The sequence below is a fragment of the Chiloscyllium punctatum genome, chromosome 30 (assembly GCF_047496795.1).
Source record: "Chiloscyllium punctatum isolate Juve2018m chromosome 30, sChiPun1.3, whole genome shotgun sequence".
NCBI classification, from domain to species: domain Eukaryota; kingdom Metazoa; phylum Chordata; class Chondrichthyes; order Orectolobiformes; family Hemiscylliidae; genus Chiloscyllium; species Chiloscyllium punctatum.
This window is the reverse complement of record NC_092768.1, coordinates 54,072,800-54,091,802: the sequence shown is the minus strand read 5'-3', so window position 1 is coordinate 54,091,802 and position 19,003 is coordinate 54,072,800.

Here is a 19,003-nt window from a genome sequence, read left to right as displayed (position 1 = left end):
AGTTTTGGAAAGGATGCAGTGGAGATGTACCAGGATTTTGCCTGTAATGGAGAATAGGTCATACGAGGATAGGTTGAGAGTGCTCGGCCTTTTCTCATTGGAACAGTGAAGGATGAGAGGTGACTTGATAGAGGTTTATAAGATGATCAGGGGAATAGATAGAGTAGACAGTCAGAGACTTTTTCCCCGGGTACAACTGAGTGTTACAAGGGTTCATAAATTTAAGGTGAAGGGTGGAAGGTATGGGGGAATGTCAGGGGTAGGTTCTTTACCCAGAGAGTGGTGGGGGCATGGAATGCGCTGCCTTGGGAGTGGCAGAGTCAGAATCATTGGTTACCTTTAAGCGGCAATTGGATAGGTACATGGATAAGGGCCTAAGCTATGAAAAATGTTCGGCAAAGCATCGTGGGCTGAAGGGCCTGTTCTGTGCTGTATTGATCTATGTTCTATGTTCTAGATTGGATCCGAGGGCACAGCATCTTAGGGAAAGGATGATACTCAGAGGTGAGTTGAGGAAGAATTCCTTAGTCAGGGAGAGGTGAATCTGTGAAACTCATCGCTGTGGTTGGCTATGGAAGACAATCATTGAGTGTTGTTAAGGTAGAGATGATATGGGAGAAAGTGAGGACTGCCGATGTTGGAGATCAGATTGGACAATGTGGTACTGGGAAAGTAGACATCTGACAGCATCCAAAGATCAGGAGAATCAACATTTTGGGCATAAGCCCTTCGTCAGGAATTCCTGATGATGGTCGTATGCCCAAAACATCAATTCTCCGGTTCCTCGGATGCTGTCTGACCTGCTGTGTTTTTCCAGCACCACACTCTCGATAGAGATGATACCTTTTTTTGGTGAATAGGGAGATCAAGGTTAAGGAGTGAAGGCATGGGGTAAATAAAATTGTGTTGAGAGAAAGATCAATATTGATTGTTTAGTGAACGATTGTTTGGTTCGAATGCCTAATTCTACTCTGTCATGCTGTCCTGTCTCCTTTCCAATGCAGTTCAAGTGTGAATGTTTCTACTTCGGCCTTTTCATGAAGTGATGGACATTGATGTTGCAACCAAGGGTGACTTTTCCCAGGAATATAATCTAAGAAACATGTGCTGCAATCACCCATTAATGAGATGATTCACCTGAAACAAGCACAAACATAGTTGTTGGTGTTCAGCATGCATGCCAAAAAATTGTGAATTTTTATTTGTTTTCTGAATTCGAAATTAATTCCATTTAATTAAGATTTAGGAAGGCACATCTTGTGACTGGATGCAATCAGAAATGCAGGGGAGGCGACGTCCTCACGGTATTATCGCTGAACTGTTATCCCAGCTTTTGCTTTGAGACCCAAGTGCAAATTTTGCCATGAGTGGAATGTGAATTCAATGCAAGTCTGGAATTAAAATTATAAAAATAACCACGAGTCAATTGTCAGAACAAAACTATCCGAGTTTTTCAGAAACCGGTGCCTTGATGTTGTGTGATAATATGACACTCACATCTCTTATGGTTGATTTTTAACTGGTCTCTGGTTATTTGGGTGTGGACAATAAATGCTAGCCGAGCCAGTGCGTAATCCTGTAAATGATTGTTTGAAAAAGCTCAGATGTTTTCATAAAATCAATAAAACTTATTTCCCTCTTTATTTAAAAATTGGGACATAAGATCTTACGCAGAAGCAGGCCTTTCAAGACACTTCGAAGTTTCCACCCTTCAATCTGATAATGACTAGTCTGATCATCATTAACAGTATTGTGCCTTGAACCTCTGCCTTAAGAAAGCAACTACTCATGCCGTCCAATGCAAGACTCTCCGATAAGTGGAGACAACTTTTTATCATCTATCCTATCAGCCCTTCTAAGATTCGTACATGTATTAAACTGTCTGCTGTCATTCTCCTAAACTGCAACAAGTAAAAAAAAGACTAATCTAAACAATCCTCCTAAAAATAAAAACCCTCCAACGTCAAGAACCAACCAAGCAAATATTCTATCGACTGCTTAGTACACATGTATGTTAGATATTGGAACAAGACATATTCACAATATTTTAGACAAAGTCATAATATAGTAGACAAAGCAATATGCATCACTTTCTGCACGGTCACTGCAGCAATCACACTGCATTTGGTTTTCTGCACTTGTTCGATTACGCATGTAGCATTTTATATGCTTTTATCTGCTTCTTCTTTCACTGTAACTCAGTAAGGTTGACAAAAATAAAACAAACCAAATCAAAATTATAGTCTGAATAGTCATGTGTATATCTTTAACAAGACCTCCCTATTTTTTGATGTATAATCCAACATTCTCTTTGTCTTCCACTGAGTATGAATGCAATCTTTTTGTGATCTATTCACGATGAAATAATGTTCAGGTTTTATTTGCACTTCATCGCATCTTGTATTTGACCCACTAAGTTATTGCACATTGCTTTATCCTATCTAGATCCATGTGTGGACACTTTGTGTCATCTTACTCCTAGCATTCCAAACGATCTTTGTGTGCAATTGCAAACTTTGCAAAAGTATATTTCATGTCGCATCTAATTCATTAACATGTGGTAAATAATGATGACCTGGACACAGATTCGTGTAGTCTTTCATGATTATACACACCCTTCTCCTACATCATTTTGAGGAGATGAAATTTCACTACTCATCAAGTCTTCATTTGATGCACGAATGTGCATTTGTCTGTTACATTTTGCTGATAGCATGCAGAAAAAAAACCTAAGTGCCATAATAATGCCAATTATTTCAGCTGGAATGAAGTAAATTATTTCTATTAACTGTCCAGAATACCAACCTGCACGAGAGCTGTAAGGATTTGCCATAGATATTAATATCACCACGTCATTTATGTCATAGAACATAGAACATAGAACATAGAACAGTGCAGCACAGAACAGGCCCTTCAGCCCACGATGTTGTGCCGACCACTGATCCTCATGTATGCACCCTCAAATTCCTGTGACCATATGCATGTCCAGTCGTGTCTTAAATGTCCCCAGTGACCTTGATTCCACAAATGCTGCTGGCAACGCTCTCTGTGTAATGAACCCGCCTCTGACATCCCCTCTAAACTTTCCTCCAACCAGCCTAAAAGTATGACCACTCATGTTAGTTATTTCTGCCCTGGGAAATAGTCTCTGGCTATCGACTCTATCTATGCCACTCATTACCTTGTATACCTCAATTAGGTACCTTCTCCTCTTCCTTTTCTCCAATCAAAAAAGTCCGAGCTCAGTCAACCATAAGATAAGCCCTCTCAGTCATAAGATAAGCCCTCCAGTCCAGGAAGCATCCTGGTAAACCTCCTCTGAACCCTCTCCAAAGCATCCACATCTTTCCTATAATAGGGCGACCAGAACTGGACGCAGTATTCCACGTGCGGTCTAACCAAAGTTTTATAGAGCGGCAACAAGATCTCATGACTCTTAAACTCAATCCTTCTGTTAATGAAAGCCAAAACACTATATGCTTTCTTAATAACCCTGTCCGCTTGGGTGGCCATTTTAAGGGATCTATGTACCTGCACACCAAGATGCCTCTGTTCCTCCACACTGCCAAGAATCCTATCCTTAATCCTGTATTCAGTTTTCAAATTTGACCTTCCAAAATGCATCACCTCGCATTTATTCAGGTTGAAATCCATCTGCCACCTCTCAGCCCATCTCTGCATCCTGTCAATGTCCCGCTGCAGCCTACAACAGCCCTCTATACTGTCAACGACACCTCCAACCTTTGTGTCATCTTCAAACTTTGCTAACTCTCCTAAAATCAAGTACCCGCGAGTATTTGAAACTATACCCTGCAATATCGGGATTCTCAGCAGGAACGATGTCAATTTCTAATTGTTATATTTCAGCTTGATCGTTGTTACATTCATGAGGGTTTTCTTGTGAGCTACGTGATTGCGCACAGAAGACAAAGAGCACAGTTAACATTATCTGTTCGGCACATGGAGAGAAATAAACAAATTTACCCATAGAGTGGTAATGATATTGCAAACCATGCACCTACATTTTGATTTGTAACCTAATCATCCCGATCTTTGCCAGGCCTCATATGGAGAAATGGGCACTGAATGGAAATAGGCAGAAGCACAGCTTTATGAAAATATATGATAGACTTCCGTGAAGGAACAAATAATTATTTAGAAAAGCAAAATATGAGAGATAAAACTGTTATTAAAATTAGATGCTTATAGAATATATATTTATGAAGGAAAACAATGACAAGAAGAATGAGATCTGAGCAGGAAAAGGGACTTGAAATGGAGTCATAGAATCATAGTGTCTGACAGCACGGACACAGGCCCTTTGGCACAAATTGGTCCATGCCGACCAAAATGTCCATCCACGCTAACCCCATTTCCCTGCACTTGGCCCATATCCTTCTCAATCTTTCCTCTCCATGTATTTGGCCAAATGTATTTTAAATGTTTTTAACATACCTGACTTAACCAAGTCTGCTGGCAGCTCATTCCATGTGCGTACCATCCTCTGTGTAAAAGCGTTGCCCCTCAGGTTCCCTTTTATTCTTTGCCCTCAAACTTTAAACTGATGCCCTCTCGTCCTCAATTCCCCAACCCTAGGAAAAAGACGAAGTGCACTCACCCTATCCATGCCTCTCATGATCTCTGTCAGTCCCCTGAGTCTCCTACACGCTAAAGGAAAAAAAATCAGATCTTGTCCAACCTCTTCCCATTGAGGCCAGGAAACATCCTTAAAAATTTCTTCTGCACTCTTTCGAGTTTAATAACATTCTTCCTATAACAAGGTGAAGAAAATTGAACACCATGCTCCAAGTGCGGCCTCACCAACGTTCTTTGTAATTGCAACATAACATCCTAACTGGTAAGGATTTTATTTTTCGAGAAGTGCACCGAAAAGAAACAACAGTGTGTGAGAATGTTTATGTGAGTTTTTTTTTTGACAATTCCCATCAATACAGCCTGTCTTAATTTTGAATGTTTATATTGAAAACAAAATCAACTTTGAAACGCATACCTATGCACATCCACAATGAAGAAGTAGCAGTATACTAGCATGGTTGCAAGTATGCTGATAGACAATCAGTTGGACTTGAAAATTGTTTACAGGTCGTACAGGTCCTTTCTGAAATCGCTTATTCACATGAAATAATTTGCATGCATACCACAAAGCACCTGCAACGGATCGCTCATTGAAGGGAAGCAAAACGAACCAGCGCGTCATAAACTGAGCTGAAAATGTGATGCTGGAAAAGCGCAGCGGGTCAGGCAGCATCCAAGGAGCAGGGGAATCGACGTTTCGGGCATGAGCCCTTGTTCAGGAATGAGGAAAGTGTGTCCAGCAGGCTAAGATAAAAGGTAGGGAGGAGGGACTTGGGGGAGGGGCGTTGGGAATGCGATAGGTGGAAGGAGGTCAAGGTGAGGGTGATAGGCCGGAGTGGGGGTGGGGGCGGAGAGGTCAGGAAGAAGATTGCAGGTTAGGAAGGTGATGCTGAGTTCGAGGGATTTTACTGAGACAACTTGGGGGGGAGGGGAAATGTGGAAACTGGAGAAATCTGAGTTCATCCCTTGTGTTTAGAGGGTTCCTAGGTGGAAGATGAGGTGCTCTTCCTCCAACCATCATGTTGCTATGGTCTGACGATGGAGGAGTCCAAGGACCTGCATGTCCTTGGTGGAGTGGGAGGGGGAGTTGAAGTGTTGAGCCAAGGGGTGGTTGGGTTGGTAGGTCTGGGTGTCCCAGAGGTGTTCTCTGTAGGTGGCCTGTCTCCCCAATTTTGAGGAGGATACATCGGGTGCAGCTGATGCAATAAATGATGTGTGCGGAGGTGCAGGTGAATTTGTGGAGGATATGGAAGGATCCCTTGGGGCCTTGGAGGAAAGTAAGGGGGGAGGTGTGGGGGCAAGCTTTGCATTTCTTGTGGTTACAGGGGAAGGTGCCGGGAGTGGAGGTTGGGTTGGTGGGGGGTGTGGACCTGATGAGGGAGTCACGGAGGGAGTGGTCTTTTCGGAACGCTGATGGGGAGGGGAGGGAAATATATCCCTGGTGGTGGGATTCGTTTGGAGGTGGCAGAAATGACGGCGGATGATACACTGTATATGGAGGTTGATGGGGTGGCAAGTGAGGACCAGTGGGATTCTGTCCTGGTGGCGGTTTGAGGGGCGGGGCTCAAGGGCAGAGGAGCGAGAAATGGAGGAGAGGCGGTGGAGAGCATCGTCGATCACGTCTGGGGGTACATTGCGGTCTTTGAAGAACCAATAAGATAAAACCAATTTATCTTATGATCTTATGATCTGAAGTGGTGTCGTTGTGCATGTGAAAGAAACTGATAGCTGTCAAAAGAAATATCCAGAAGGAAGAAACGTGTTTAGTGGCAAATAATGAACAGGCATTCTTGATTCATAGAATGGTCAAGACTTTTTAGTTCACATACAAAGAAAGCATGCGCACAGCTACTGAAAGGATGGGGTTTTGAAAGGGCCGAGTCAATATCTACAAATGGTGAGGGACTGGTTTCAAACAGTTTTGTAACTGTGTGTCGTACATATTATGTTACTATTCGATGAAGGAATAAAAACTCTTTATCAGACTTCTCAGAATTCCTCCACTCCAATGATTTTAAGATGAGTAACATCCTTTCTGAAATGTATTTAATTTATGGAAATATGATGTTATACATACGCTGGACCAAGTGGTGCAACTTTGCGTCTATTCCAACTACAATGCTACCTTCTCTTTCAGATCACATTGAATAGACTATTTCTGTGATCTTTTACAATGGTTACAAAGCACGGTGGCTCAGTGGTAAACACTGCTACCGCCCAACAACAGCGCCCCACATTCAATTCCAACCCTGGAGTTTGCATATTCTCCCTGTGTCTGCGTGGGTTTCCTCCCACAATCCAAAGGTGTGCAGGTTAGGTGAATTGGCCAGGCTAAGTTGCCCATAGTGTGAGGTGCATTAGTTAGATGGGAATGGGTTACCATTCGGACAGTTGGCGTGGGCTTGTGGGGCTGAATGGCCTGTTTCCAAACTGTAGGGAATCTTACCTAAGATCATCCTGCATCAACAGTGTAATAATTTCCCATATTCATTCATGCCACCATAATGTTTTAATAACTGCTTTCACGACCTTTACAGAACAAGTGTACCAGGAACATACAAACAACGGCTCACATTTTCAGCAAGACAATCCAGATCGAAATATTGTACAATCAGGTCTTGCTGAACTTCCATCAGTGTAGTGTTATCTTACAGCTGCCACAACAGAACAGTCATGAGGGCCATCTTCATTCCAGACATAATGATGAAAGGGAGGATGAAGAAGTGTTGTAAATGAATAAGACCAGCGATGCGGAGAGATAGGCGTCCTCTATTCATTGTCAGCATACAGAAGCTGAGGATTTTGAGATCTTCTGTCATTTAAATGATGGCAACTAGCTCTAAACTTGATCATGATCCTAGGCTGTTCGAGAGATCACACACAGAGAATTGTGCAAAATGTTTAGTTTAGATTCCCTGCAGTGTGGAAACAGGTGCTTTGGTCCAACCAGTCCACACCGACCCTCGGAAGAGTAACCCACCCAGACCCATTTCCCTCTGACTAATGCACCTAATACTGTAGGCAATTCAGCATGGCCAATTCACCTGCCTTGCTGGAGGAAACCCATGGAGACACGTGGAGAATGCCAACCCTGGTAGCTTAAAATTGTTCAAAGTGTGAAGAGTATGGCTTTATTTTTTGGATGCAAAGATGGTGCCGGTGAGGACATTTGAAATCTTTACTTTTTTCAGAAAGGAAGTGAAATAAAAACTATGTGTGTTCTCACATTTATTTTCTTTATTTTAGAAAAATATCCTCAATTTAATCCTACAAGAATATCAGAAAAACAGCTTTGGTGAGACATTGAGTGCTATGTGCAATTCTGGTCCGACATTTCAGGAAGGATGGCATTGCAGTGGAGGAGATGCACTGGAGATTCAGTAGGATACTTCCTGGGATGGAAAATGTAAGTTCTGAGGAAAGTTGGCAGAGGGTTGTGTTGAGCAGAGAAAAAAATGAGGGATGAAGAGATCGATATATCCAAGATGACAGACAGAATAGATAAGGAGTAGTTGTTCCCATTAATTGAAGGGTTAGTCACACTGTTCCAAAGTAAAGGACTGAAGGTTTACAAGATGTGATGAAAACATTTTTATCCTGAAGCAAGTGACAGTCTGCAATGATCTGTCTGGAAGGGTGACAGAGGTGAGCTGTGTCACGTCTTTGAAAATGAAACAGAACGAACAATTGGAATATTGTAGCATCCAAGGCTGTGAACCCAGTGCTGGCAAATGGGATTGGGCTGCAGGACTGATCCTGCCGTAGAGTCTCTTGGTCAACGCGCCTTTTCTACATTGCGTGATTCTATGTTTCTAACTTTTAAGGATCACATAGACCAGCGTGGGGATTGCCAAGAAAATGTTACATTTCATGTAAAAAGTAATGTGTTTTGAAGGCAAAAGATTTGTTCATAAAGAAGCGCTGGTGGTGTACGAAGATGCTGTTAATTTTATTATAGAGGTATTCCCTGAACACAGTTGAAGATGTTGGAGATGTGCGTTCAAATTTCACAATGACAGATGACCAAATTTAGCAAGAATAAAATTCTGGAAAAAACTGTTGGAATATTGCGTGCATTTCTGGTCTCCTTCCTATTGGAAAAATGTTGCGAAACTTGAAAGTGTTCAGAAAAGATTTACAAGGATGTTGCCAGGGTTGACTGATTTGAGCTATTGGGAAAAGTTGAATAGACTGGACTGTTCTCCCTGAAGGTTAGGAGGCTGAGGGGTGGCCTTATAGAGGTTTGTAAAATCATGAGGAGCATGGGTAGATAAATAGAAAAAGTCTTTCCCCTGAGGTGGTGGAGTCCAGAACTAGAGGGCATAGGATTAGGGTGAGAGGGGAAAGATATAAAAGAGACCCAAGGGGCAACTTTTTCACACAGGGTGTGATGCGTGTATGAAATGAGCTGCCAGAGGAAATTGTGGAGGCTAATGCAATTGCAGCATTTAAAAGACATCTGGATTAGTATATGTATAGGAAAGAGTTTGGAGGGATGTGGGCCAGGTGCTGGCAGGTGGGACTGGGTTGGGTTGGGATATCTGGTCAGCTTGGATAGTTTGGCCGAAGGGTCTGTTTCCATGCTGTACATCTCTATGACTCTACCCCAATCACAGCCGAGTCACTGGTATTGTTTTTTCTTCAGAAGGAAATCCCTGTTTGATGAGCATCCTTTAGCCAAGGTTATGTAGTTTGCTTACCAGATCTCACTGACATGTGACAGCTGACACCCAGTGATGGGTTTCCTCCGAGTGCTCCGGTTTCCTTCCACAGTCCAAATAGGGGCAGGTTAGGTGACTTGGCCTGTGCTGGGTGAAGTGGCAAATGTAGGGGAATGGATCTTGGTGCGTTGCTCTTCGGAGGGTCGGTGTGGACTTGTTGGGCCAAAGGGCCTGTTTCCATACTGTAAATAATCTAATCTAATCTATAAATAGCTTAGGGTATATGCAGATCGGAGAACTCTGTTGAATAAAAACTTTAGCATGTACAATCGAGTTTAACTGGTATCAATTTTCACATAACAATATTATGGCCTTCATTGAGGATCTTGCATGGCATTAATAGGGATGCACCTGTGCTTATTTCTATAATCACTTCTTCAGTGTCTGGAACTGACAGCATGGGAAATGTTTGTTCATGCAAAATGGCTTATCCTGTAATTTACCAGATAGAACACATTTAGAACGCATCTCTTGCAGCCACTTACATTCCTCACAAAAGAGTGAGAAGAAGCAATTATCAATGTCCCAGTGTTCATATCATATATCTCTCTGCATGGTTTCCTAATTTCCAGTGTCGTTTCCTTACTGTAGATAATACTTGATTTTTGTTTGAAATCATAATTTACTTTTTAATGTTCTTCACGGAAGTAATTTTGCATACAGCACTTCATTGTTTCTACAGTGATTTTTGTTTTCTGCTTGGGCCTTTTCATGACATTATAAGTGTCACGTTACCATGCAAAATCATCAAGTAGATTTCGCTTTTGATGCAGTTGGTTTGTCCTTCTTTTGGCAAATGGGCATGGGCAGAAAGTGTTGACATTGAATGCAATATCAATGTTTTATCAACAAGTGAAAGAAAATAAAACTGTGCTCACCAATTTGCCTTCTGCAAATGCATCAGTCCAGTTTTGCATTTTAATAGTATCTGCTAGACAGTTTTTGAGATCACGCCATCACCTCCTGACAATAAGGATACCACCATATTTCGCAACATTTTCCTGCTAAATGGGGAATATTAATAGCAGGTCATCCAACCCAATATACCTGAAGAACTGAAGGCCGTGCGTAGTAGCAGACTGAGCTACAATCCATGTTACCAAAGCAAATTCAAAGGATTTGATCATGATGAAGGAAAGAACAGGAAAATGAAAGTGTGAAAGGGGGTGTTCTCTACTGAGTGTAAATCAAGTAAATGCACCAAGGCACTGCTGTAGTGTTGATGAAGAGCAGGGACAGGGGATGTGTTGCAACATAGTCATGAATCCTTCTGTTCATCAAACCAATCACCCAGACAGGCTCACTTTACCTCATAATCTGTTCAAATGTGAGTGAAAGAGAACTGCTAAACTCTACTATTTCAAGAAAATAGTATCAATGTATTATTTAACTCTAAAAGTGAATGTTAAACAACAGCTATTAGAAACGTTAAGCCCCCTTTTCTCTGAACGGTTTTTATCTGCCTCCAATTATCTAACAATATACTGTTCAAATAAAAACCCTTATGAAAATTGCATCAACTTAATTGCAAAGTTATACAGCAGCTGTCGTCTCCAGTGTCTGTTTTTCTGTCATCTGAAGATCTCCCTGGGTCATCTTCTTTGCTTTTTTTTGTAATGATGTTTCATATGAAAAAGGTACCTTTGATTGGGAATGGTTTTGCATAGTAGTCTTTCTCGATGGCAGTTACTCTGTTGATAACAGTTGTTCTCTTGATAGCAGTAAATTTCTGTCTAACTTTCAAAATGCCTGCTTTTTCTCTGCCGCAAATATCAGATCATCTCATTGGTTCGGGTTTGGTAAAAACAATAAATTCAAACTCATTTGTGTTTGACAATCCTGGGGCATAATTTAAACCGATTGGTTAAATTCGAATTCTTAACAAAACAGCAACACTCGGGTATCTATTTTACAGCCAAATGCTACATATTTTCAATTTTCCTGAGCACTCTGTTTGCTAGTCATGACAGTTGTTTGTAAGGGATCAGTGCAAAGCAGCATTCACTTGTTCTTAAAGGCACAGTACACGCCTTCAAATGCATGATCACACCCCCTTAAGAAAAAAAAACTTGATAATGAAAAGGTAGCGTCTTCTTTTTAAATTTTAACCCCATTACAATGAAATATATGGGGCATTCACATAATTTATGCATATATAACTTTGGTATCAATCTTATCCATACTTTGTTCATCACATCCGTAATAATGTTTCTGTTGTCACATTTTTACAAACTGTAAGATGTATAGTTTGTAAGTTGAATATGAATACATAAAGACTCCAATGAAATAATCTCACATTCTTGTCTTCAAATCTTTCCAACAACATTCAGAGGATTGTGATCCAGGCACACAACTGACTCTGACACATTGTTTGTCATATAAACTTGAAAATGTTGTAAGGCCAGTAGCAAACACAATAATTTATGTTGAATGGTAGAGTATTTTCGCAGGTTGGTGTTGAGTTTCTTTTAAAAGTAGACAAACTGGCCATTCAATTCTATTATTGTCTTCCTGTAGCAATAGAGCTCCAATTCCTATATGGCGAGCATCGATTGCAACTTTGAAGAGTTAGTTTTTTTTAAAAAATTGGTGCAGCTAAAACTGGTGCAGTGGTTAATACTGACTTGAAATTGTGATATGCCTCCTGGTATTCTTCTGTTCACCAAAAGTTTGTATTCTTTTTCAGTAAGTCCGTTAGCGGTGCCACTACATGCTGACGTTTGGAACAAACTTCAAGTGGAATCCGAGAATGTCCCAAAAATCGAAGCATATCATTCTTTGAGGATGGTGGTGGAAATTCCTCAATGAACTTCACTTAGGTGTTCCTTGGGGTCAACCAAGGAACATAACTGTTGTAAGTCCCAAGAACATCATCTCTGCCATCGCAAATTTTGTTTTCTTTAATTTTATTACCAGTTTTATTACTCTTAATCATTCAAAGAGTTCTGTCAACTCTACCATGTGATTATTCCATGACTCACTAAAGGTCAATATATCATCAAGATAGACTGCACAGTTTGTTAACCAAGCGACAACTCTGTTCATGAGTCTTTGGAATGTGGTGCATGTGTTCTTCATGCGAAAACACGTCACTTTGAATTGATACAACCCATTTGTACAAACACAGAAGCATTTTTCGCTTTATCTGATAAAAGTACTTTACATTAACTGCGCAGTCACTCCAAATTTGTGATATAACTGGTTTGTCCAACACTCTCTATACCATCATCCAGTCTTGCTATTGGTTATGAGTCTGATTTTGTTATGGTGCATACCTTCCAATTGTCCACATAGAATTGTTGAGACCCGTCAGGTCTGTGAACTAACACGATCAGAGAACCCCACTCGCTTTGACTCAGTACGGTGATATCTTCATTGAGCATCACATCCACTTCTTCTGGACCTGTGCAGCTTTGAACGGATTAATCCTATAGGAGTGTTGTTTTATGTGAACAACATTCCTTACTTCTACCTCATGCACAATATCATTAGTACTCCCCATCTAATTCCTGCATATGTCCTCATGCTGCTGTACCAATCGTTTCAACTGGGTTCTCTGCTCCTGAGATAGATAGTTCACTAACCTATCCAGGTTTTCAAGGACCTCCTCAATGCTTAACATATTTTAGGGCACATCAAACTCCACAACATCTGGATTTGATTCCTCACTCTAGGGAACAGAAACTTCCTCCTGTTTCTCCAATTCACTGTCTCTGTTAAAGTAAAGTTTCAACATACTTGCATAACATTCTAAATACAGTTTTTTTTCTCTCTGTCATCTTAATGAGATAATTTACCTAACTAAACCTTTTCTTAATTTGATAGGGACCAGTAAACCCGGCTTTCCAGAATCTCCTACCACTGTTAGCAATAGTAATATATCATCCACATTGCAAAACGTCCGAATTTTATAATTTTTATCTGCCACCTGCTTCAATCTATGCTGTGCCCTCTTCAGGTGCCAACTCACTGATTTAATCTCTCCCTCACCTCCAATACATAATCCAAGTGTGAGATCTACGACTTTTGACCTGTCAACTTCTCTTTAATTAATTTCAAAGACCCTTCCAGCTCATGTCCAAACATTAACTCCAAGGAAGTGAACTGATTATGTTCATTGGGGGCATCTCTCATGGCAAATAATACAAATAATACCAGTCATTCATGTAATCCTGATAGTACGCTCTTAACATGGTCTTCAAGGTCTGATGCCACCTTTCAAAGTCTCCCTGGGGTTCAGGATTGCACACACTTGATTTAAAGTGCGGTTTGCCGAAGCTATCCATGAAGCCCTTAAACAGTCTAGCAGAAAGATTAGGCCTGAGATCTGATTAAATCTCTCAGGTAGCTCATTCCTTGGAAATAAAAATCTTCTAACTCCTTCAGAAATCTGGTAGACACATCATTATGATTAACAAGTACTGGTTCCCACTTTTTGATTCAGGGAGGCGACCTACGCAGTCAATCGAAACTCATGTGAAAGGTTCTTTAATGTGGGAATTGGCAACAAAGATGCTGGTTTTAACACTGCCTGTGGCTTACCTACCATTTGCAATGCATGGCATGTACGGCAAAAGGTAACCACACCAGGCCAATAGAGATGCTTTTTTTTTTACCTTATTCTGAGTCTTCCTCACACCTACTTGTCCCCCATTGGTAATTCATGTACTACACATGCCATTTCTGTGTCTATGCAACTGTCAACGCAATCTGGTACATGTCTGTCCATTTTTCCTCTGCACATGGTACACACATGCACGTACACACACACACATGCACGTACACACACACACACACACACACACACGCACACAAACACACACACATCATCTTTCATTTTATTTTCAGTCTTTTGTTAGATCATTAGCCTTTTAGCCTTTGAGGACTGACGACTTTTCCCTGATCATCTGCTTATTCAGGTTTATCCTGAACAATTGCATCGAAAAAGGTGTCTGCTAACTGAACCTCAAATCCTTCATCTTTCTGTTTGGCGTTTGTCCCGTGCTGTGACGTATGGTAGTGGAATCTTGATAGTATACAGAATGGAAAAATTCCAGGGCTATTTTCTTTTAACTCCTCAGGTCTTTGGGTTTTATTTTAGCTTCTCGACAAGGGGTGTCACTCCCACCTTAGATCCTGCTAAATATTTCCCAAGAACAAACTGTATTCCCGGAACTGATGCTCTGTCAATCACTCCCACTGGAGTTCTTTCCAGGAATGCTAAATTTCTGTCCCTCTGTCCCACAAATGAGCCCTCCTAAAAACGGTTCAGAAATAGTACAATTGTGTTTGTCTCTTAATATTGGTGACAGATCAGATCCTGTATCTCTCAAAATTATAATTTCTTTCCCTCATCCCCCGATCTTTCTGGGTCAGCTGTAGCCACAGAGTTGAAATCTTTATAGAGATCAGGTATTAACTCCATACCCAGCCCCTGCCACGGCTGTGCACTCTCCTACAGTTTTCTTTACTATTTTCACTAATGCCATTGGCTTAGCCTCTTTTACCCCGTCTTTTCCCACAATGCCCTACTTTAACAATCAGTATTTTGACTTTATGTGTGACCCACTTTACCACAGTCGAAAGATTTGAGGCATTCACCTCCCTGTACACCCTCTTGGGCTTTTTTCTTTAACCTGTGGCAAACTATCACCAGTGTGTTCAACTCTTAGTTTTGCAGTCTACTGTCACCCTATCTTTGAACTTCTATCCCTCACAGGATGAAATTCTTACAGGAAGCTAAACGTTGCCCTGATGCACCTGTGCATATTCATCTGCCATCTCAGCCACTTGTCTCAGTTATTGAGAATCCACATGAAATCTTATATTCACTGCAAGAGCGTTTAAACTCCTCCAGCAGAATAATCTCTCTTCGAGCCTCACAGGTCTTTACTATTTTTAATGCCGCCTTTCAAAATTACTCTGTTTAATTCTTTCAAATTCAAAATATGGATGATGTGGTTCCTTCTCCATGTTTCTGAACCACAGTATATACACTGCTGGTACTAATTCATAAGCAGTCAAAATAGCCTGTTTGACATCTGTAGAATCTCTTGACCCCTTCTCTGACAGCGCTGCAAATACCTCACGATCTCTGCTGTCATCAGCTTAGTCTGAACTGTCATTACCCACAAGTTCTCTGACCGATCCAACTGCCTAGCCCATTTTTCAAATGAAATAAAGAAGGCTTTGGAACCTTTCTCATCAAAATGTGCAAATGTTTTAACATATTTGTAAATGTCACGATCTTCAGTTCCATCCTGTGAACTTGACTTTCCTGACTAACTCACAGCTTCTGAAGTTCAAATTCTCTCTCCCTTTCTCTTTCTCTTTCTCTCCTCTCTCTTTGCTCAGCTAAGAAGCTTATCTCTCTTTCTTTTTTCTCTCTTTTTTCATCTCTCTCTCAGTTTCTCTTTCCTCTCTGTCTCTTGCACCTTCTCTCTCTCATTTTCATCTTTATTTTGGGCCCCAGTTAGACCCAATTCTAACCTATTTGCTCACTCTACAATTATATTTTTCTCCTGTCTTTCAAAACATTCTTGTCAAAGTTGGGAATCATCTTCAAATCCCAGAAGCTCATCAGCAATTTTGAAAAACATTTCTCTCACTTTTAATTTAACCAACCACAAATAATCACAATTAAACATAACCTCTCACCTATGCTTTATTTAAAAATCTAGGACACGAATTGGCAAGATGTTTAAATCTGTTGGAATCTTTCATATCCCTAAGCTGTTCAAATCTGACCAAATCTCAGACTGGATCTATCTAAACCTTTCCAAATCACGGATCTCAGCTCCCGACTGTTATAACATGGCAGCGAACACTTCTATTAATTAAACCAATTGCCCAGAAAGACTCACCTCACCTCAAACTCTGTTAAAATGAATGATAGAGAATTCCCAAATGCCACTATTTAAAGAAAATAATATCAATTTATTCAATGACTCTTAAAATGATCATTAAACAACAATTATTCATTTCTCTGAGCCCCACCCCCTTTCTCTTAACTATGTGTTATCTGCCTGCAATTCTATCGCAATACACTATTCCAATAAAAACCGTTATAAAAATTAAATCAATTTAATTTCAAATCCGTAGACCTGCTGGTATCACTGGGATCTTTCTTTCTCTCATCTAAATGTTTCCCTGGGTCATCTTTGTTCCTGTTACTATGAAGTTGTTTCATATGAAAAACTACCTTTGATAGAATGTTTTGAATGGCAGTCTTTCGCGATGGCAGTTACTCTCTCGATGACAATTGCTCTCTCAATGGCAGTTTCTTTCTCTTTCATTTTCAAAATGCTTGTTTTTGTCTTCTTATAACCCAAATATTGATCAACTCATTGGTTCGACCATGGCAAAAACAACAAATTCAAACTTGATTGTGTTTTAGACTCCCGGGGCATAATGTAAAGGGATGGGTTAAATTTGAATTGTTGTAAAAGTAGCAACCAACTTAGGTATCTGTTTCACAAACAATTGTTACATGTTTTTAATTTTCAAGGAGACTCTGAGATTGTTAAGCTAGTCATGTGACAGGTGTTTGTAGGCTCTCCATGCAAAATAACATACCGTCTCTCTTAAAGGCACAGTGTAAACCATCAATTTCTCGACATGAGAAAATTGGAAATAAAAGTTCATGGTCTGAATTTGGGGCAGTTAATTTTGATACGTTGAGCCTGCAGAGTGAAATGGAAAATGAAGGGTTTCTTCAGACCATCCAGTTTGCCATACAGCAATTCGAAACACTGTTAAAAGAGACTAGACAGAAATATTTGCATGGGAGCAAGGCAATGTAATGAATTGGTGGTTTATCGAACAAGTTCATGACAAGCTTGTTTGAAACATTGCCAAAGAGCTGTGTTCCAGATATGAGGAGAGAGTGACTATCCATAACAACAATGCCACGTTTTGGCAGTAAAGTAAATCAAGAACTCTGCAACAAATTCGACTCGATCTGACAATAAGACAGGTGCAAAAGCAGGCATCCAGCCTGTCACGTCTGTTTTTCAATTTAGTGTGGTCATAGATGTTGCCAGAATTCTCGACTGCAATTTCCCGCCATTCCCCATAACAACTGATTCAATTACTAAATTAGTATCTCTTTATCTCAGTCTTCATTGCACTGGATCATCTGGCTTACACAGGCCCCTTGTGTAAATAGATATCCACAGATTATCTACACTCTATGAGAAGAAACTCCTCTCATCATTGTCCTAAATGATTGAACCCCCCATTCTAATAGGTTAAAACCTTTCGTTAAACAATCTTTCATGATTTCAATCTTTCCATATCTAATTTGTCAACATCCAAAATTTGTTGCATGTTTCAATAAAATTCAAACTGGATTACATTTTGCTCATTTTACTAAACTCTACTTCGTGCAGATCCATTGACTCAATCTCTCCTTATCAGGCAGTGTTCCTTCTCATTACGACATCATGCAAATTTAATTTGATTCTGTTCATTTAAAAAGCAACTAATTCCTAACAACACAAGTACAAACGTCAAGTGTAACTATTTGATCTTTTATATTGGATGGCAGAACCAAACAAGAATTAGCCCCTGTCCTCCCCAAGCCAGACTGAGGAATTCATGTAAACTTTTGTTGGGGACACTCATGTCTCAGACCCCTTTTACACCACTTGAACAGCTCCTCAGGTTAAAAAAAAACCTGAAATAAGAAAAAGAGTAATGCGCTTCTGACTATACAGATGCCATTAGAGAGAAACATACACAATGGGTTTTCACAAAAATGTTTTATGCGTTCACACAGTTTCCCTTCATGAAAGATCTGAAATCTCTTTCTAATGGGTTTCTCAAATCCGACTCAATTTTGATGATGCAATTCTCCCCAGACTTGACGCAGTCGTGTAAAAAGCTCAAAGTCCAATACTATATAACAAAAACAGATATTGTCAGGGAAGTGCACGACAGATTAGATTCCCTACAATGTGCCTAAACAAGTCCACACCGGCCCTCCAATGATTAACCTCCTCGGACCCATTTCCCTCTGATTAATGCACCTAATTCTATGAGAAATTCAGCAAGGCCAATTTACCCGACCTACACATATTACGAGTGTGGGGGGAAACTGGTACACTGGCAAAAAATCTACACAGAAACAGGGAGACTGTGCAAACGCCACACAGACAACCGCACAAGGCTGGAATCGAATCTGGGTCCTTGGATGTGTAAGGTAGCAGAACTCACCACTGAACCACCATGCCATCCCAAATGCAGAGGCTGCTTGGGGAGCACTTGACGCAAGTCACAGAGTCAAACAGATGTACAACATGGAAACAAGTCCTTCAGTCCAACTCGTCCATGCCGAACATAAATACCAAGCCAATCTAGTCTCACTTGCCAGCACCCGGCCCTCCAAACCCACCCGATTCATATACCCATCCAAGATGCCTTTTAAATGTCGCAATTGTATGAGCCTCCACCACTTCCTCTGGCAGCTCATTCCATACACGTGCCACACTCTGAGTGAAAAAGTTGCCTGTTAGAACTCTTTTATATCTTTACCCTCGCACCCTAAACCTATGCCCTCTAGTTCTGGACTTCCCCACCCTAGGGAAAAGACTTTGTCCATTTCTGTCCCATCCCTCATGGTTTTATAAATCTCCAAACGGTCACCCCTCAGCCTCCGATGCTTCAGGGAAAACAGCCCTAGCCTT